The following is a 23075-nucleotide window of genomic DNA, read 5'->3' as shown; positions in this document are numbered from 1 at the left end:
AAGAAATAGGGTAAAGTTTAACAATTATGATAGTCTGCTTAGCTGTTTAGGGTAAAGTTTAACAATTATGATAGTCTGCTTAGCTGTTTGCCAAATCTTACATGGTTTGCTTGGGTGCTGTGATAAGGTATACGGGAGTAGAGAGCTTTATGACCATATAAGTCCAGCTTTATGACCATATAAGTCCAAAGAACAATTACAACCTTGCAAGAACAAGCCAAAGCCGGTTCTGCGGTTTGGACAAAGACCAGGACGTTACTGAGCCTGCGCCAGATGTGGGGGCAACTAGCGGTCACGAGGAAGACTCGCCTGCCTTCATCCTCAGGACCCCTGACGACCACCACCAGGAGACACTGCGCAAACTCAGTCGAGAGAAAAATATGGAAATGACTTGCAGAACTAATTTTAATACGAAGCGGGGATAGGTAATGCATATGTATAGGCGTATTGCAACATATTATGAATATGTAATGAGTTGCCTTATAAAATAGAGCAAGTTTTCGTGTCAGGCGCGCACGGTTTTCGGCGGGACTACCCCCCGTGCTGCCCAGCGCTGAATAAACATACCTACTTTACAATCTTACAGATTGTGGAGTCTGCTTTCCGCACATCAGTTTTTGGCGAGCCAGCCAGGAGGATCTCCACTCGGCTGCGGGACCGACTGCGGAGCGGACGCTCCTAGGCGCGCCCCGAGCATTTTACTCGGAGGAGTCTCCGCTGCCGGCCGATCACCACGGGAGTGGACAACAGCCTCTTGAAGCTGCGGATTTAACGGTATGTTTAACGAAGGGACTTGAGCGTACGCACATTCGGGACTGCTGATAAATCACGCAGAGACGTCTGGCGTGCAGCATAGTGCCCGTTGGTTGGGTACCTATTGGGTTTGGGACTGCAATTGGGAAACTCACTGGCCGATAGAGCGGCCGGTAGCGATCTCGGGGATAGATCGACTGAGTTTGAGGTAACCGCTGTATCCCGTTGTTGGGAGCCAGGAGAAGCAGGAGAGGGGTAAGCGGGCCTCTTGTAATTCACAAGATATTTGCAGCTGCTAAAAGGTTGTTAACTGGAGCGATGCTGTGTTAAATTTCTCTTGGTATTGATTTTGGTTATGGCAATAAGGCATTTGGAATAGACTACCGATTTGAATTTGTCGAACCATAGTGTTTGTGTGAAGTGATGTGTGTGTGATTTTCTCTGAGTGCATGGACGTCCGTCCGTGAGAGTGGAATTGAGTGAGAATAAGTGAGAGTGTGGCTGACAGGCGTAAAAAGAGAATTTAAAAGTCAGTTTAAATTCCTTAAGAGTATATTGAAAATGGGTAACACCCAAGGAGGGATACTAAAAAAGAGTCCTCTGGGTTGTATACTCGCCCATTGGAAGGATATTGTTGGGAAGGGAAGCACAGAAAGTAAAAAGACCCTCATTAAATATTGTAATCAGTGGTGGCCATTGTATAAGTTAGAGGGCGAAGTTAAGTGGCCGTTTAATGGAACATTGGATTATAATACTTTGTTACAGCTTATGCTGTTCTTGAGAAGAGAAGGGAAATGGGATGAAGTGTCATATGCAGATATGTTTTTCACTCTGCGAAACCATCTGGAGTGGCAAAGGGACTGTGGGATAATACCCCCACAGGACCCTATGGTACTCGCATTCGAGCGGGAAAATAAAGAGGGTAGAAGTAAACTGAAAAGATGCTGTTCTTCCTGCAGCATTGGGCAGAGGTGTACAAAGGCAGACAAAGTTCACCAAGCCCCAGAACAGGACTTAAATGACTTGTTTAAACCTCCCCCCCGGGCACGGGACCAGGATGCGGACTCGGAAGGAGCCTCAAATCCTCCTGATAGCCCTGTATCTTCCCGCACTCGGCAGAAGTCTGCCCTGACTATTTTACAAGCACCCCTCCAAGAGGCGGTGGGGCCAGATGGTGGAACAATGCTAATTAAAGTGCCTTTCTCCACTGCTGATTTGAGAGAGTGGAGAAAGATTGCAAAGGATTATAGAAGAGACCCGATAAGTGTAACCAGGCAGTTCCAATTTATCGTGAAACAACACAATCCCGATTGGAATGATATACAATTATTATTGGAATATTTGACTGAAACTGAAAAACAGCTAGTTTTGAAAACAGCAGGAAATCTGGCCGAAGACTATTATAAAATTACAGGAGGGGATGTTAAGGAACATTTCCCCCTCCAAGACCCAAAGTGGGATGCTAATAGATCGGCACATATGCAAAGATTACAGGAATATCAGGAATGGATTTCGAAGGGAATGGAGAGAGCAATTCCCAAAACTATAAACTGGTCAGCTTTATATGCAGTTAAGCAAACTCCTTCTGAGTCCCCGTCTGAGTTCCTGGATCGGCTGAGGGATGTGATGCGCCGTAACATGCCGCTGGACCCTGGGTCTGAGGTAGGGATCCAGCAATTAGTTTCTTTATTCCTGGGTCAATCTACAGGGGACATAAGGCGAAAACTTCAAAAGCTGCGTTCTACAGAAGGTAGAAACTTGGAAATATTGTTGGATGAAGCGTGGAGGGTGTTTAGTAATAGAGAAGAATATCGGCGGGGACAAAGGAAATTGATAGCTGCCATTCAAGAAAAAGGGGAACGGAGAGGCAGTAGGCGAGATTCGTCTCGATTGGAAAGGGATCAGTGCGCTATATGCAGGGGCTTTGGTCATTGGAAAAGGGAATGTCCTAGAAACAGGGAAGGGGGTCGGAAAACCTCGGCGAACGTGAAGATAGCCAATGTAATAGAAGACTGACGGGAACCTGGGGAATCTACCCTAGCGGATCCACTGGTTATAATTAAGCTAGGGGAAAAGCAGCAACAAGTGGAGTTTTTGATAGATACAGGAGCGACATATTCGGTTTTGAATCAAGCCTTAATGCCTTTAGGAGATGATTACGTTGTAGTACAGGGAGCAACTGGCCAAAGTGAAAAGGCGTATTTTTGCGAACCTTTAAAGTATAAATTGGGAAAACAATGGGGTATCCACAAGTTCTTATATATGCCCAACTCCCCAAAGGCACTTTTGGGGAGAGATCTGTTGGAACAATTAGGAGCAAAGATCACGTTTGAAAAAGGGGAAATTACTCTGGAGGTAAAGGATCGGCAATATACACAGGCATTAAGTCTAGTCCTAACTAGTCTCCCCTCAGAAGGGAAAATTGATGAGGAAATTCTGAACCAAGTGTATCCAGGAGTCTGGGCTACTGATGTGCCTGGAAGAGCGAAAAATGCTCCACCTGTTGAAGTTAAGATAAAGGAAGGTCAACGACCGGTGAGAATTAAACAATATCCTCTAAAGAAAGAGGACAGGGAAGGAATCCGACCGGTGATAGAAAAATTTTTGCAGCTAGGACTATTAAAGGAATGTGAGTCTGAATTCAACACTCCTATATTACCTATTCGGAAGTCCGATGGGTCATATAGGGTGGTTCAAGACTTGCGCGCAGTGAACAGGATTACTGAGGATCTCTACCCAGTCGTGGCAAACCCGTATACCCTACTGACTGTATTGGCACCTGAATTAATCTGGTTTACTGTTCTAGATTTAAAGGATGCTTTCTTTTGCCTCCCTCTCCACGAAGCCAGTCAAAAGTTGTTTGCATTCGAGTGGGAAAATCCTAAAAGTGGTCGAAGGACCCAGCTCACTTGGACGGTGTTGCCGCAAGGGTTTAAGAATAGTCCTACCATTTTCGGCAATCAGCTTGCGAGAGACCTGGAATCCTGGGAAGCCCCGTCCGAGAAAGGAAAATTGTTACAGTACGTGGATGACATCCTGATCGCTACCAACACAGAGGAAGATTGTATGGCGTGGACGGTGAGTCTGTTGAATTTCTTAGGGCTTCAAGGATATAGGGTGTCCAAGAAGAAGGCCCAGGTAATGCAGCGTAAAGTGAATTATTTGGGCTATGAGATCAGCGCGGGACAGAGAACTTTGGGGCAGGCCCGCAAAGAGGTGATATGCCAAACTAAAAAACCCCAGACGGTAAAGGAATTGCGAACCTTTCTGGGAATGACAGGGTGGTGTCGATTGTGGATCTACAATTATGGACTGCTTGTTAAACCATTATATGCGCTGACAGCGACTGAGCAGAAACACCTCGAATGGAATAAAGAGGCTGAACAAGCTTTTGAACAACTAAAGAAGGCCCTGATGTCAGCCCCGGCCTTAGGACTCCCGGATGTGGGTAAGCCGTTTCTCCTTTTTTCTCACGAGAAACAGGGCATTGCCCTAGGAATATTGGCACAGGAGCTAGGTCCATACCGTCGGGCAGTTGGCTACCTCTCTAAACAGTTAGACGCGACTGCAAAGGGCTGGCCTGGATGCCTAAGGGCAGTTGCGGCTGTGATACTAAATATACAGGAAGCTCAAAAATTCACACTGGGCCAGAAAATGACTGTTTTTGTATCCCATGCAGTGTCGGCAGTATTGGAAGCAAAGGGTGGACACTGGCTATCTCCACAAAGATTCCTGCGATACCAAGCTGTAATAGTGGAACAGGATGATGTGGAAATCGTAGTTACTAACATTGTCAACCCAGCTTCTTTTCTCAGCGGAAACACAGGAGAACCAGTGCATCATGACTGCTTAGAAACTATTGAAGCGACATACGCAAGTCGCCCAGATTTAAAGGATAGCCCCATAGAAAACGGAGAAAACTGGTTCACAGACGGGAGCAGCTATGTCCTGAATGGCAATCGACACGCAGGATACGCCATCACCACCAGTCAAGAGGTAATAGAGTCAGGACCTTTGCCCATGAACACCTCCGCACAAAAGGCAGAAATAATTGCCCTAACTCGAGCCCTGGAGTTGGCTCAGAGCAAAACTGTAAACATTTACACAGACTCAAAATATGCCTTTGGAGTTGTACACGCACATGGAGCAATTTGGAAAGAAAGAGGTTTATTGAACTCCCAAGGGAAAAATATCAAACATGCAGAAGAAATTCTGAAGTTACTAGAAGCTGTCCAACTCCCTGAGAAAGTGGCAATTATGCATATTAAGGCACACCAGAAAGTGAGCTCAGATTTGGAAAAAGGGAATGAACTGGCGGACAGAGAGGCAAAACAAGTGGCCAAAACGAAAATAAAAGTAGCAGGGGCTTTAATCCCCGATAGGCATATTTCCCTACAAGATAAACCAAAATACACTAGGGAAGACCAGAAACTTATTTCAGACTTAGAAGGGTCATATAATGAAGAGGGATGGGCTTATACCCCACAGGGAAGATTAATTGTCCCCTCATATTTACTGTGGCACTTAATACGGGAAGAACATAGGAAGAGACATTGGGGAATGGAGGCTCTGTATAAGCATCTGATAAAAGATATTGTGGCTAGAAACTTATATACCACAGTGAGACAGGTGACTCAACAGTGTGACCTTTGCCTCCAGACTAATCCAAAGAATACTCCCAAACTAGAAATGGGCCAGATTGGAAAGGGTAATGGGCCTGGACAACAATGGCAGGTTGATTTCACGGAACTTCCAAGAAAAGGGGGGTACCGATATTTGCTGGTATTAACTGATGCCTTTTCAGGTTGGCCAGAAGCGTTCCCAACCAGAACTGCCAAGGCTCGGGAGGTAACTAAAATACTAATACAAGAAATAATACCGCGTTTTGGGGTTCCAGCAACCATATCCTCTGACAGAGGACCACGCTTTGTTTCAAAAATAGTGCAACAAACCAGCCACCATTTAGGTATAGATTGGCAACTTCACACCCCATATCGCCCTCAGTCGAGTGGCCAAGTGGAGAAAATGAACCACTTAATCAAACAGCAAATTGTAAAGTTGGGACAAGAAGCAAACTTGCCATGGCCTCAGTCTCTCCCTTTAGCCCTTTTGCGTATACGGACAAGACCGAGGGCGAGGGAAGGACTGAGCCCTTTTGAAATTCTGTATGGACGCCCCTATGGAATACAAAAGGGGACATCAATGCAAATTGGGGATGAAATTATGACTTCCTATATGGTGGCATTGAGCAAGCAGCTCAATAAAATTGGAAAACATGTAATTGGGACCCGAGGAAGGGGTCTGGATGGGCCTGTACATGACATCCAACCTGGAGATTATGTATATGTAAAGTCTCTTGCAGAGAAAACCTTGAAACCACAGTGGGAAGGACCATACCAAGTACTCCTCACCTCCTTCACAGCAATCAAAATTAAAGAACAGAATGCCTGGATTCATCATACCCGTGTGAAGAAGTCGCCACAAAAGCTTTGGACATCAGAAATTCAAGGGCCGTTAAAGCTCAAGCTAAAAAGATAGGATGTGGGTTAAATTTAACATGATTCTGATAATTTCACAGGTGATAGACACAGCGGCCTGGCGAGAGAACTGGTATGTTCAGGCGATTCAAAACATCACCAAAATTTTAAATAAAACAGATTGTTGGATCTGTACCCAAATGCCAAGACACTCTGGTTATGAGATACTGTTAATAGGCATCCCACTGCCAGTTTCCCTGACGAACCGCCAAGACGGCTCCTTTTGGGGAAATACAATCTGGAGCACAGACCCTCAGGTTAATGTGGGGACGAGAATTAAAAATAACTGTTGAAGAGACCAGCACATTAGGGGATAACTGCCTGGTAAGTTCGGGAAAAGGGCTGTTTATGGGAGAACACCCAAATTGTAACAGAAGTCGTACATTAAATATGACAGGTAGAGACTTGGGATTTTTAAAATTGAACTATACCGGTCTCCCGACCCCACAAGGGACAGGGTGGTATTGGTTGTGTGGCACAACGGCTCATAAAGTCTTGCCCATAGGATGGCAAGGAGCATGCACTCTGGGAGGTCTGGTCCCCAATATTACTATCATTGACGGGTTAACGCGACCCCCCATAAGGAAAAAACGGAACGTTGTAAATAACCCCCTCATAAACAGACCAATGAGTTTCCACAGTTTTGCACGATGGTTCATTCCGTTTTTAGGGGTTAGTGAGTTGGAAAAGGCAATAATAAACATCTCAGCTGTAATAGAAACAGTGGAAAATAGGACAGTTGATGCCCTCCTGGCACTCCAGGAGGAAGTTACTGACTTATCGAAAATAGTATCACAGAATCGTATGGCTTTAGATTTGCTATTAGCCTCCCAAGGGGGGGTATGCACTGTGATCAATGTAGATTGTTGCATGTATGCAGATCAGAGCGGGCGAATCACCAAGGACCTCCAAGAAATTAGGAAACAAGTAAATATTCTACATAAAGTGACACAAGATAACACTTCTTGGGGCTTTTCTGAATTATGGGAGAAATTGACAGCCTGGTTGCCCAATCTAACATGGTTAAAACAACTATTTGTAATGATCATTGTAATTGTCTTTCTATTTTTAATTATTAGTATAGCTATCCATTGTGGATTTTGGTGTCTTAAGGGAACTGGAAATTCCTATAGCGAATGGAAGAGAAATCAACTGCGACAAAAATTAGAATCTAATCAATACTTCGAGTCTGAGTAAAAGAATTTACTAATTTCTTTGAAAAGGGGGGACTGAGAGAGAGGGGGGTTAAGAGATAGGGTAAAGTTTAACAATTATGATAGTCTGCTTAGCTGTTTAGGGTAAAGTTTAACAATTATGATAGTCTGCTTAGCTGTTTGCCAAATCTTACATGGTTTGCTTGGGTGCTGTGATAAGGTATACGGGAGTAGAGAGCTTTATGACCATATAAGTCCAGCTTTATGACCATATAAGTCCAAAGAACAATTACAACCTTGCAAGAACAAGCCAAAGCCGGTTCTGCGGTTTGGACAAAGACCAGGACGTTACTGAGCCTGCGTCAGATGTGGGGGCAACTAGCGGTCACGAGGAAGACTCGCCTGCCTTCATCCTCAGGACCCCTGACGACCACCACCAGGAGACACTGCGCAAACTCAGTCGAGAGAAAAATATGGAAATGACTTGCAGAACTAATTTTAATACGAAGCGGGGATAGGTAATGCATATGTATAGGCGTATTGCAACATATTATGAATATGTAATGAGTTGCCTTATAAAATAGAGCAAGTTTTCGCGTCAGGCGCGCAGTTTTCGGCGGGACTACCCCCGTGCTGCCCAGCGCTGAATAAACATACCTACTTTACAATCTTACAGATTGTGGAGTCTGCTTTCCGCACGTCACCGGTATTTACAGAACCCCCCGCGCCCCCCCCCCCCCACCGGGGTTTGGGGGGAAACCAAGCAGCCGCAGATGAATGCCTGCCACTTCATCTGCGCGCCGGCCCCCTGGTTAAAAAGTTTGAGGCCCCTGCTATAGACCATCCCTAGAGATATTGCAAATCCATGGGAAACAAGACAATTAGTTCTGCCCATAGATCAACTTGCTAGGTAATAAACACATACACAGCCAAATTCCATTTTCTGTCTCTTTCTAGTGTACACACAGTTAACTTTCTATTTTTCTTAATTTTCAAGGCTTAACTTAATGGTAGTTACATGTGTAGATAGACATAACAGCACAGGAATTTTGAATCTCACGACACTGTAATCTATATTTAAACACAGACTGCTTATTGAAGCGGTCAACCTTTTTAACAAATATCAGTTCTCAGTTCACAGCTGCCTTCCTACTCATGATCACATAAAACCTCCTTATAGCAGTTACAAAAAATTCTTGACAGGAAACAGCAATTTCTTCATATGCATTAAAACTATATTTTCCAATATATATAATCTGGTGGCTGCAAAAAAAGGATGAGCATAAGCAGATAGCTTGCCAAAGATAAATTTGAGAACTTCCATTTTGGTACAAAAGACATTTCTTAGGACCATCTCACTGCTTTGTTTTCTGAAAACAGAGAATACAAGTTAGAACACGCTGCATTATACATTTTAGACTAGTGAGAAGGCCCTAATGGTATTGGCTACATACTGTATGTTGAAAGATCCACAATATCACATAGAACTGGTAGATAAAGTATTGAATTCAGTTCTTACCAGATCCTTAATTTCTAAAATGTCAATATCTTTACCTCAGTGCTTATAGCCATAAAAGATTGTAGAGTGGTTTTCTTTTACATTCCTTTCACACAAGATAACAATTAAAATACTTGACAAATAAACAAAAGGTACATTTTTTAAAAAGATTATGTCAATAATATAAAAGCCAGACATAGAGATTTTTTGTGAGTGACCAAAGCTCACCAAAATCATAATGGGACACCTTAAATAAGCTGAATTTTCTGAGGGCTGGTCCTTGGTATTTTCTAGCAATCAAACAAAAATGATAGCTGTTTTAATTTTTTTTCAATAATACTTTTCAGAGTTCAATTTCTTGAAATGTGTAATTTATTGCAAAGATGCATAGAAAATAAACCCTCATAGAGATAACAATATAGATGGCTATAACTATTTAGATCAAATTTGAAAAATGAAACAGGAAGTCTTAAAGTAAAAGACAAGAAAAATTAAAACCATTTGAAATGTGACCTTCTAGAATAGAATACCAGCCTTAAAATGTAAAAGCACTCTGGGGTGCTTGTTTGTAAGGGATGAAATTAATCTCATCTATGGTATGCTGTATCATTTTTCATGAGAAGGACAGTAATAGCTTCTGCTATTAAAGCATTCTACCATTTGGAATAATACTGTTGTTTGTGAAAAGCAGGAAGAAATGACAGACCGCAATTTAAATTCCAAATGCATTCATAAAATGTTGGGCATAAAAAAAGAGAATGCAACAAAAGTATTAGTTTTGTTGTTGAACACTATGAAAGTTAGGTCTTTTTTTAAAAATCATATATAAATTACATCTAGACAGAACAATTAAATGATCATATGGTGTGCTTCATGCAGCCATAAAGAATGTCAGACACATTTACCGTTGAATTTGTTGATTTTTTTTTTAATGTAGAGACCAAAATAAGCAAGTAAGAAAATAAACACTGCATGTCAAACCCAGTTGTGTTTTACTCCAGTGACTCAACCTGAACAGTCAAAAGACATTATTTCCATGAAAAGCCTGATAATTACAGGGATGATTCTAAAGTTACTTTATTTTAATGTACCCAAGAAATGTGCTCTAAATCAAGATGACTTTGTACAGGATAAAATAACTGTCTCAAATGATGCTTATAAGGCTGTTCATGCATATATAGTTCTATTATGTTGCAAAACTTAATTTTCCTTATTTAGAAGTTCTACTCAATTTTTTAAACCATGTTTCTCAAAATAAGTTTTAATATTAGGTACTAAAACTCCCAGATATTAAATGTAAAGAAGAAAATCCACAAAAGTGAGCTTGGAAACTTAAATTGTTTAATATAGTTGCCTTCTAAATAAATGAACTGAAAAGCAAATCAGTCTACAGAAAGTCACTTAAATCATTCTGTAAGTCATTCCCTACTATAGCTATAGGGAGCTGCAATCTCTGTTACATATAATTCAAGACAACATACATGCTTAAATAAAAAGTACATCAAGATACTGCATTTAAAGCCATATTTTAAAAGGTATATTCCTACACACTGCTGTCAGTGAACATGCAGAACACTATTATTATTAGAAAGGTTCTCCAAAGAAACAGTAGTAAGCAGAGGAACATGATGATGTCCTCTGAACCTTTTTCTTAGTTAGAATGTATTAGTCAAGCAATTTAAATTATTAACTTGCAAAACAAAGTAGCAAATAATTGCAGTAAACCCACCTTGTTTAACACCTAAGATTGTTAGGAAATATAAATGTATTACTGACACATTATGACCATGATGCATTAAGATTATGTTCTGAGCAAAATTAACACTTCAACTATGTTATCAAAATATTAAATCCTTTATCACATAAATAATATTTAAGTTTCATCAAATTGTAGTGCTTGACAATGTTAGCATATGCATTTGTGTTGGAAATAAGTCTACTTACAACTGAGTCTGTATCTGGACACTCCCTATAAAAAAGTAAAGAAAAAAATTATACAATTATAAAATGCACAAATGATTTTATTCACACAGTTCTGGTACTTCCTTTAATATTTTCAATTAATTTGAAACATTGCACTTGACCCATTTCTCTTTCAAACTGTGTTAAAATTTTCATTATAAATAATCCACATTCAACTGAATGAGATTTAAATAAAAGAAACTGAAAGTTTATGCTAAAAACACTGCAGAAGAAATATTCAGAGTAAATGCTGAAAAACCAAACTCACATCATAGTGCAAAAAAAAAAATTAAAAAAATCAAGGGAAGTCCAGAGTACCATGCTGTATTTTGGATGAATATACTTTAAGAGTCAGGTCTCTATGGATGATGTGCATAATAAATAAAAGTCACCAATCCTAATGAAATAGTCCACATGCAATTGCAAAACATTTTGGACAATAACTAGTTCTTAAAGCAATTAAGACTATTCTTAAAGGAATTCAGAGCTTCTGTCTTTTGGAATTTCATTCTTAGTTTGAGTTTGTCAAGCACAGTTGTAGTCAAGCACCAGAAGATGCTGGAAAAAATAATAGAATAACCTCTTAAGAAACACTTTTTTTAAAAAAAAAAAAGTTGTCAGCAGAAAGGCAGTGATTGCAAGCACATTATTCACAAGTATTATATCTTTCTGCTTGAATTTAAGCAGTATTATTTTAAAAATTTATTGACGCTGAATCTCTCTCACTGATTTATGCAAAAAGCAGAAACAATTATATTTACAGCATGTGGAATTACTTGAGTAGCATACAGGTCCTCTCTAATCTGCACCCTGCCAAATAAAGCCATAAGTACCAGTGTAACTGAACAGTGGTTTTATATAGTCAAACCGAACATCTTAAATGTGTGCTTATTAAAAAAAGAGAAAAAAATCAAATTTGTAGCAAACTAAACCATATTTTCCGAAATGCTAAATGGGTTAAATGTAAAAACTACAGTGACTTTAAAAACAGATATGAAAACTTGCTAACATGGAGGCATTAATGTAGAATTCAGTACAGGCTGTTAAATTGACAGTGAGATGAAGGATCCCATCTCCTCTGAAAGGCCCCACACAAAAAAACCACACGTGACCAAGTTTCTTATTGACTTATCTCCCTCTGCTAGCTAAGCTGAATTCACAGCAATAGAAACAGCTACTTTAAAAGCTATTTTACAGAGCAAAGGGACAATGTATTAGATTTCTCTCAAAAGGTATAACAAACAGTTGTTATGACATCTTCTTTTAAAAAGCATCTGTACTCAAACAAGACAGCCTGAAGTCCATAAAAGGTAAGAAAAGTGAAAGATGTGAGGCAAACTACAATGAAAGCAATTCAGCTCATAATGAAGATTTTCAAAATTAGAAAGCTAATACATCTAAAAAACTAATGGCAGATCTAGTATCATTCAGAGGATTGACAACACCTCACAGGATTCATTCTCATGATATAAAGCAAAACTCAATAGTCTGCAAATGCTGGTGAAATGGAAAATGAGGACATCAGGTTTTAGATGGATATGCTTTTACATTGCTAGATGCATGATCTTTCTAAGATTAAAGAACTAGGTCATGCTTCTACTATAAGGTAACATATTTCAGCAAATGAGGACTCTGTAAGGGAATTTAAGGATTGTAGCTAAAAACTAAACCAAACAGATCATGCAAAGCAGTGATTAGAAAAAGAAGTTAAATCCCTGACTGAACCTGTATAACAATATGCAATAGAATACATTGTGCATGGTATTTCCCTGTGTATAACCATTACTAGACACAATATCCAGTTTAGATGTCAACACATTAAAACCCTGTATTGATAAACTGAAAAGCCTACTGAACATGAGTTTTTCTAGGTGTGGAAAGCCTGCCCTACACAAACTAAACGAGCTTACAGCCTAATTTAACAGGATATTAAGAAAAAACTTGACCTTTAAGTGGAGAGAACTTTCTGATGAAACTTCTGATCAAACTTTGGGGCTAGTTCTGTTTTCAGAGGCCAGTTTTAATATCTTTAATCATGATCCGGATGAGGAGATCGAATGCACCTTCAGTAAGTTTGCAGATGACACCACGTTGGGAGGGAGAGTGTTGATCTGCTTGAAGGTAGGAAGGTTCTGCAGAGGGATCTGGACAGGCTGGATTGATGGGCTGAAGCCAAGTGTATGAGGTTCAACAAGGCTCAGTGCTGGGTCCTGCACTTGGGTCACAACAATCCCATGCAATGCTACTGGCTTGGGGAAGAGTGTCTGGAAAGCTGCCTGGAGGGAAAGGACCTGGGGGTGTTGGTCAATAGTCAGCTGAACATGAGCCAGCAGTGTGCCCATGTGGCCAAGAAGGCCAACAGCATCCTGGCTTGTATCAGAAATAGTGTGGCCAGCAGGACTAGGGAAGTGATTATCCCCCTGTACTCGGCACTGGTGGGGCTGCACCTCGAATGCTGTGTTCAGGTTTGGGCCCCTCACTACAAGAAAGACATTGAGGTGCTGGAGCGTGTAGAGAATGGCAACGATGCTGGTGAAGGGTCTGGAGCACAGGTCTTCTGAGGAGTGTCTGAGGGAACTGGGATTGTTTAGTCTGAAGAAAAGGACTTGGGGGACCTTATCGCTCTCTCCAACTACCTGACAGGAGGTTGTAGGCAGGTGGGGGTAGGTCTCTTCTTCCAGATAACTAGTGAGAGGACAAGAGGAAAAGGCCTCAAATTGTGACAGGGGAGGTTTAGATTGGATATTAGGAATAATGTCTTCACTGAAAGGGTGGTCAAGCATTAGAACGGGCTGCCCAGGGAGGTGGCTGAATCCCCATCTCTGGAGGTGTTTAAAAGACATGTAGATGTGGTGCTTAGGGACATGGTTTAGTGCTGGACTTGGCAGTCCTGGGTTAACGGTTGGATCTGATGATCTCAAAGGTTTTTCCCAAACTAAATGATTTTATGATTCTATGATATGGAGTTCTATCATGTACAGCCTATAACAAGATCATTAGCTGAAGATGAAATCAGAAAAAATTTAGACTAACAATAACATTTTTAAAAGAGGTCATAAATAACTTACAATATTTTACTTAAGGACATAATGGACCCTGTATCATTTGAAAATCCTACATTAAAATGTGATGTTTTAGTTAATTTAGATTAATTTGGATTAATGCAAGAATCTCTGTAAAAGCCTATAGCATGTATTACATAGAAGGTCAATAGCATGCAGTCATACTTCATTCTTTCTGACCTTAGAATCTATTCATTTTTGTACTGTGTATAAATATAGAAATAAATAATGTAATATAAATCAACTTTCAGTCCAATTTATTGAAAGCAAGTGAAATTATTTTAACATTTCAGAGTGGCTGCATTGATTTATATTTTCTGATGGCATCACTGTGCCATGAAAAACAGAATTTCTCTTAGAAAGAGATATCCATATTATCTTTCAACATTAAATAAAATATCTTTGGGAAAAGATAGCATTTAGAAAAGTATTCAGATCCAATGGACAAGCATACAAAGGTATAAAGTGTTTCACACAGTACAGAAGCCAGTTTTAAGCCCTCAGTGCCCGAGAAAATTTTCTTTCTGTGACAGGTCAAGGAAAAACATGATCTCTGATTAATGATACATTGAGTGATATACCCAAGAAGAGTTAATTTGGAGCTTCCTGCCTTTGCTGTCTCCAGAAAGCTACTATTAAGAGCCCTCTAACTTTGCTGGGGCCAGATCATCTGCCAAATAATGGATGGAAGGAGATGCCTGTTTTGCAAGCAGGCTAATAGCATTACATGAGATTAGCTTGAGTAATAGTTCATGTGGTGGCAAAATAATTTTTGTTGGACAAGAAAAGCCAACAGCTACAGAACTCAATCAAACAACAGTACTCAATACTATCAAAATCACCACTTTGCAATTATGTAAATGCAAGAAACAAAAGGCAAATGATTGAACATACTTTTTTGCAGCTATTTGATACTGCAACAGTTTTGCATCACAAAAAAAAGAAAGTGTAGTACATAACTTTCCAAAGGTAATGGATTACTTTTAAAAGGGGACTAAAACTATTTAAAATATTAATATAATCAAATATTTATAACATTTTAATTTAAATATTTTAAACTAAATAATCAGAAAAAATAATTCTGTGTAACAGAGCAGTATTCTCAGATTACTGCTCACCAAAATCACACTACAACATAAAAAAGTAATGAAGAGAGGGTGGAGGAAAGATTAAATCACAGAAAAAACAGAAATAGAGAGGAATGGCTTAAAAAAAAACTGAACACCTTGGAGCACTAATGACATCATGACAGAGAGAAGAAAAAGTATTGTTTAGAAGCATATCACTATTAAAAACAAACACCAAAAGAAAAATAGCTATGACACTTTGTATGTGCAAATAACTAGCATCTGCAGTTCTTAGGTCATTAATTTTTCAGCACAATATTAAAACAACAAAGCTGGTTAAAGAAAAAAAAAAGAATGTATACATATGTTGCCAGATAATATATCTATATATATCTATATTTCTAAGTTTCTGTTAAATTGAAAGCTATTTTCTGTTAAATCAAAATACTTCCACTGAGAAAACACATTTAGAAATTATGAACAAAATACAATGAAATATAGTAACCATAATTACTAATATATAGAATGCTACCAATCCATCTAAGACAGAGAGCGTGCAGTAAATGTGACAAAGGGTATAAATAGGTGTAACAGGTTTATGTGGCAAGGTTGGGGGGGGGGGGGGGGCGGCGGCGGCGGCGGCTACAGAGGTGGCTTCTGTGAGAAGATGCCAGAAGCTGCCCCTATGCCTGATAGAGCCCATGCCAGCAAGCTTCAAGATGGACCTGCTGCTGGCCAAGGCCAAGCCCATCAGTGATGCTGGTAGTACCTCTGGGATAGCATATTAAGAAGGGGGAAAAAAACAAAATCTGTGCCAGTAGGAGAGAGGAGTAAGAATATGTGAGAGCAACAACTCTGCAGTCACCCAGGTCAGGGAAGAAGGAGGGGGAGGAGGTGCTCCAGGCACTGGAGCAGAGATTCCCCTGCAGCCCATGGTGAAGACCATGGTGATGCAGGCTGTGCCCCTGCAGCCCATGGAGGTCCACAGTGGAGCAGATACCCACCTGCAGCCTGTGGAGGACCCTAGGCCACACAGGGATGTGACCTGAAGGAGGCTGTGCCCCTGTGGGAAACCTGCACTGGAGCAGGCTGCTGGCAGGACTTGTGACCCCACAGGGGACCCACGTTGAAGCAGTCTGTTCCTGAAGGACTGCACCCCCTGGAAGGGACCCACACTGGAGCAGGGGCAGAGTGTGAGGAGCCCTCCGCCTGAAGAGGAAGGAGCGGCAGAGACAAGGTGTGATGAACTGACCACATCCCCCATTCCCCATCCCCCTGCACCACTGGGAAGGAGGAGGTAGAGAAATTGGGAGTAAAGTTGAGCCTGGGAAGAAGGGAGGGGTGGGGGGGAAGGTGTTTAAGATTTGTTTTTATTTCTCATTACCCTACTGCGATTTGATTGGCAATAAATTAAACTAATTTCCCCAAGCTGAGTCTGTTTTGCCTGTGATGGTAATTGCTAAGTGATCTCCCTGTCCTTATCTTGACCCACGAGCCTTTCGTTATATTTTCTCTCCTCTGTCCAGTTGAGTAGGGGAGCGATAGAATGGCTTTGGTGGGCACCTGGTGTCCTTCCAAGGTCAACCCACCACACTGGGACATCAATCATGAGTTAGAATAATGGTCTTTCAGAAATGAATGTGCACATGATTTACTGGAAAAAAATTTTTTTTTTTCTGTTCTATACAGTACACAAAAGTTTTTCTAACAAAAGAATAAGTGAAGCTTCAGTTCTGCAAACACAGACATACAGTACTTTTTCCACATAACAGAGCTACTATTTCATTAGGAGTACACATGAGAATCATGCTATCTACAATGTTTAAATATAGAAAAAGGGAGAACTAGTTACCCATGCCGAGGAAAGAATGAAGCATGAGTAGACTACTCTGAATACATTTATATTATTTCCCTAAAATCCTTAGTTACAAAAATCTTAAATAGCTGTGATGTTTTCATATTCATAGCATTCCTCTAAACTTGTTATAAAACCATTTGTTGTTAAACATCAGCTAATGTTTATCTCTATACATTTACTAGTTTTCACACAAGACAAGGCTTTAAGTTAGAAATATACTTACACAAGCTCAGTATCTTTTTCTTTTTTCATTATTCCTGATAAACCAAAAGGCTTCCTCTTCCGTGGTTTTATCCCTATGAAACAAACACTTTTCATTTAAAGATCAAAGAGATGAGTATCAAAGAGATGAGTATATATTTAGCAATGTCAAACACTGGTTGTCGTGGTTTAACCCCAGCTGGTAATTAAGTACCACGCAGCCGCTTGCTCACTCCCCCCTCACCCAGAGGCATGGGGAGGAAAATCGGAAAAGAATTTACATCTTGATAAGTATATAAGAACAATTTAATAATTGAAATAAAATAAAAACAAAATAACAATAGTAATGATAACAATAACAGTTATAATGAAAAGGAGGGAGAAGGGGAGAAGAATGAAATCGAAAGGGAAGGAAGAAAACTAGTGATGCACAGTACAACTGCTCACCACCTGCTGACTGATGCCCAGCCAGTCCTTGAGAAACTATCTTCCAGCCCTGGCCAACCCCCTCCACCCCAGTTTATATACCAAGCATGACATCCCATGGTATGGAATACCTCTTTGTCTGGTTCAGGTCAGCTGACCTGGCTGTGTCCCCTCCCAGTTTCCTGTGTCCCTCCAGCCCTCTGGCTGACAAGGCCCAAGAAATATTAAAATTCTTTAACCATTGTGCATTAGGCTTATAAAGTATTGTAGGTCTCATTTTCATAGAAGTTTGTTTCTCAAGAGAAAAACAGGTTTCTGGTCTACTGAAATACGTTAAAGTTATACATATTCACATGTGAATATCCTTCTCTCCTCAGCTTCAGGCCCTATCAACAAGACTGTTAGGCAAATAATTATGCTACAGCTCACCTTCAACTGCACTGGATGTGTTACATTCTTCAAATTCAATAGGGCCTTAAAGAAATGACAATGAAGATAAATGTTAGGTTAAGTTTAACCTCAAATGAAGGTCAAATCCTAAGATATTTTAACAACTATTAATATTTCCTGAAAATACTAAATAATTCAATTACAAATGTAGGTGGTAATGAAAAACCACAATTACTCTGCCAATGGTCAAACAGATTGCAAAATCATACATGTACAGCAAATCTTTTTTTTCACTCTTTCATACTGAAAAATTAAAATACTAGTGCACACTGTCTAAATAAAATTGAATTGCCTATGTTATTAAAAGCACATGAAACATTTCTAATTTGTTTCCTCTTCTCGTTCAAAATTGCATCTATAATATAGTGTAAGGCTTTCAATTTATCTTCTTTTAATGAACAAGATCTATGTAAAGAAAAATCAAAAAGGAAAAAAACATAGCTATAGCACTAATTTTTATATTCACACTTTTTCTAACTCTGCATTGTTAGTTCCTCTGACTTCATAGTCAGTTACCTGGACAGTTAAAAGTGATGTGCAGAATCTTAAACATAGCAATAAAGAAGATAAAAAAGTTTTAAAAAAATCATTAAGACTAAACAGGACAAAAAAATAGAGAGCACTGGTTAAGTGCCATATCTAAATAAATTCAGTATTGTGGCTTCCCTTTATAATTGTGACAGATGCACTTAACCCCTTAACCAAACTAGCAGTAGTTTGGTACAGGCTCCAAAGGAGGTAAAGGCCTGAGCCATAGCTGGGCCAAGAACTCCTCCAGGAACCCCACAAAGGAACAGTGACACAGTGAGCATTGATACATATAAGCTTGGAACACCGATCATGAGATTAACACATGAATAGTGGGTGGTTTTTCCAAGACTCATTTATCAAGGAACAAAGAAAGTTGCGGGTACAAGAAGTCTCATGCATACTTTTCCTATTGTATGCAATTTGACTACACCACTTTATCCTACAAATGTGGCAGCCTGAGTGAGCCACCTTTGAGCTCTCCCTGCTAGGCAGCGTGGCTGCATGGTGGTGATCTCCTCTTGAGCTGGGATGCCCCTCAAGGTTGCTCCTCAAGGCAGAGAGACCTTTTACCAACAACAGATCTTTGGTAAGTGGCCAATATCATGCAATAACCTTGCATTATAGTGCACTAAGGTTTTGTCTTGGTAACTTTGATTCTGTCTTGGTAACTTTGAATCATTGCTATATCCTTTGTGCAGTACAGTAATAGAGTGAACCTTGTCATCAAACTTTGTTATATCACACTTTTACATCATCATATTTCAATAAAACCACTTTTGTTGATACCTTTGACAGTGGTTAAGTGGTCTAAATCACCCATTCGTGACAAATTGGCATAGTCAGCAGGATCCTAATTCAGCATTCACAACAAGTTGACACAAGGTAACAGCCATTGCAAAGGGCAGTCCTAACCCTCATTCTTTCAATCTGACTATTTAACCCTACTATGAGCCACTTCAGGGAGCAAACTTGCAGAAAAAACAGTGATTTTCCATAAGACCTTGTTCAGGGAGTTAAAATGGCAGAATCACGCCAGCACTTATGCAAGTGCAAAGAAAGCAGAGAGCACATGCAAACTGGCACCATTACTTTCAGCCCCTACTAAGAATTAGCCCCTTGGCCCGTATTTGAAACGGTAACTTACAACTGAACCAACAAAAGTAAAACCAAAGTTTATCATTTTAGCACTGTGACACAGGGGTTATTACTTTTCTTTCTGTAATCATTTTGATGGAGTATACACATTAAAGATAAGACAGAGGAAAAAAACCCCACAAAACTGTTCCCAATTCTATACTCTAATGTAGTCAAACTTCCCCTCCCTTTGCACCTTATGCAACTACTTCAAGTGAGAGACTGAAATCTTGAAAATTTCAGTTACAAACAACTGGAAGTAAATAGATTGTGGAAACCTCAAATACAGAAACTACTTTCACTCCTGCCCCAAAACACACGTGTTAGTAAGTACTCTGATTTATTTATCTTTATTATGAAATTACAATTATTGTAGAGCATCTACCATAAACTCAAAAGCTGTGCAATTTTCAGGGTGTTTTCACGTAAAATAAAAGCTGTACTTGCAAGCATTTTCCAGTTTTTTCACTTGTATTCTTTTCAAAATGAATGTCTTAAAATAAGTCGCTGATATAAACAGATCTTAGATACAAGAAAAATGGAGACTACAAGCTTCAGTTTATTTTTAAATAGTACAACACAGCAAATCATTGTGCTGCAATTAGAGATACCACAATGAAAGTAAAAAATAATTTAGCTGTGAATTAGCATTGCGAATTACACAACTGGGATTAACTACATGAATCAAATACAAATTAAGTACCTCAAATGGTTCTATTTGTAATGTAACCCTCAAAATGTATATTTAAATCTTGCAGTGTAAATATGTTTCATTCAGTATAAACACTACATTTTGATAGCATTTCTCAAACTGCAAATGAAAAAAATTATGCTTATGTCAAATAGAAAGACAATTGAGAATCTCACAATGTAACTTGATACTCACTGATGTTAAACAACTTTATTTTAGTCATTAGATAAAATGTACCAAATATTTTCTTTGAAAATTTGCAGAGATCTAATGATTTTTTTTTAAAGGTGTGCTCAAGGTAATGATTTATATTACTGTAATTAAGACTGAGTCTGCAAAACTTTCCCTGCCATTAAAAAAACCCTGGGTGCTTGTAAAACCAACAGCAGGATGAGAATCTGGAAATAGAACCCATCAATATCTCATTTCTGTATAATGTAATTGTTTGGCTTCCAAATGAAGCTCTTGAGAACAGAATATCAAAAGGCTAATCTCAAATGGCAGTCTTAAATGCACTTTTAAGTTTCAATTATTAAATAACTTCAAATGCAAGTCTAATTATTCAATATGACAAGATGAAATACAAATTCCTAACAGCGCTCCCATTCTACTACTACACATTGTAAATAGATGGATATTATAAGCTGCTCTTCCAATCCCTTCTTCTTTGCTCTCCATTAAATTCACAGTAAAATAAAGTCAGTGTTCTCCACAAGTCAGCAAAACTGGGTGTCTTACAAAATAATTAAAAAAAAACCACCAGAAAACCTGATTCAGGGAACTGTAGATCTCAACATCCTCACACTGATTTAATCAACATTTTAAGTATTTAAACTCTAAAAACTAAGAAAAATACCATAAAACATAGAAGCTGAAGAACAAATCAATTACTTGTTCAGCACTACACTTCAGACAATACATTTTTCATCAGTTTGCTAAGGATTCAGCTACTCCAGTTTCTTACTTCCACACATATTCCCATTTGGCCAGGAGAAAAACAAAAACCAAAGTAAACATACTCATCCCCAAAATAAAAACAGAAGGAAAAACCTGTAAACAACAGAGATTTAAACATATTTTAAGAGAAAAACAAAACTTAAGCTTTTTCAGAATAGCATCTTTTTCTTTACCCTTCCCAGCTATTATGACTGATCCCCAGACTTTTTAAGACTTTTACACTAATGAATAAAATATATAAAAATTCAAGGCTCAAGTAAAACTCATCCTTATTTCAGATCAGTATCTTTAACCATCACTTCTACCACAAGCAGAAAGCAAAGATTTTTGTTAACAACTCAAAGTTTCTGTATTTTGTCCATTACACTTGCCTAACACTTGTCTTTGAGGGTGTTTTTTTTACAGCTTGATAAGAGACAAACACTCACGCTTAGCTGAAACATAAACAGATATGATGATCAGATTAGTATTTTTAATTTCATTTAACAGAAGCCGACTTATCCCCCCAAAATTTATCTTGCTCTGGCAACAATGTATTCTTTTCTCATAGGGAAGACTAAAACACAATCTGAAAAACTCAGTTACTGAAGAATTGGCATAGATAGTAATGAGATGGAAGCTGCACAAAAAAATTCAGTAAGAAGGTTCTACTTTTCACTATGAAGTTAACTTGGAAATTTTAAATACTCTTCCTTCTTAATGATACCTAATACCTTATTAGTGTTAATAGAAAAATCCCTTCTCCCCACACACTCTCTCTCCTTCCCTTGCATCTACTAGCTGCTTTACTACAAGAAAGATAAATATCAACCATGAAAACAGCATTCTCTTACAACAAATTGTTGCAAGAAAAAATGCTTCCATAAAGAAAAAAAAGATGGGTCACTGTAATAGGAGACTCTCCTGAGGGGAACAGAGGTCCAACATACTGACCAGACCCACTTCTTAGGGAAGTATGCTGTTTCCCTGGGGCCTGGGTTAAAGATGTGACAAGAAAACTTTCTACCCTGGTACGGCCCAAGGATTATTATCCATTATTGCTTTTTCATGTAGGAGAATAAAGTTGCAATAAGAAGTTCAAGGGCAATCAAGAGAGACTTCAGGGCCTTGGAACGACTGGTTAAAGGATCAGGAGCACAGGTAGTATTCTACTCTGTCCTTCCAGTTGCAGGGAATGATGAGGGAAGAAACAGAAAGAGCCAGCAGATCAATACCTGGCTCCGAGCCTGGTGTCACCGGCAGAATTTTGGGTTTTTTGATCATGGGTCGGTCTACACACCACCAGGCCTGCTGGCAACAGATGGGGTACGCCTGTCTCAAAGAGGGAAAAGGATCTTTGCGCAGGAGTTAGCAGGGCTCATCAAAAGAGCTTTAAACTACATTTGAAGGGAGAAAGGGATAAAGCCAGGCCCACTAGAGATAAGCCTGGGCATGGCATGCCAGTGTTTGAGGGACAGTGTGCCAGTGAGGTCCTTCAGTCTGCCATATCAGTGGGGGTAGGGGATGGAGATCCACGCGGCAGCAAAGACACAAGGGTTGTTGATGAGTTAGAAACCACAGAAGCACCTGAGAACAGTCACATAGGAATTAGGGCTTCTCCCCCCCAAAAAGGTGACAGGATGAATAGCCCAACTGAAGTGCATCTACACCAATGCCTGCAGCATGGGCAACAAACAGGAGGAGCTGGAAGCTGTTGTGCAGCAGGAAAACTATGATATAGTGGCCATCACAGAAACCTAGTGGGATGACACACAACTGCAGTGCTGCAGTGGATAGCTACAAACTCTTCAGAAG

General features: G+C 39.6%; 1 pseudogene; it reads right to left on the bottom strand.

Moving 5' to 3' along the window:
- LOC129783053 (F-BAR domain only protein 2-like) overlaps window positions 1-23075 on the bottom strand; it is a 79162-nt pseudogene that overhangs the window by 10371 nt on the left and 45716 nt on the right.

Source organism: Falco peregrinus, chromosome W (genome assembly GCF_023634155.1).
Source record: "Falco peregrinus isolate bFalPer1 chromosome W, bFalPer1.pri, whole genome shotgun sequence".
NCBI classification, from domain to species: domain Eukaryota; kingdom Metazoa; phylum Chordata; class Aves; order Falconiformes; family Falconidae; genus Falco; species Falco peregrinus.
Note: the sequence above shows the minus strand (reverse complement) of the source record. Positions and strands in the feature narration are given on the sequence as shown.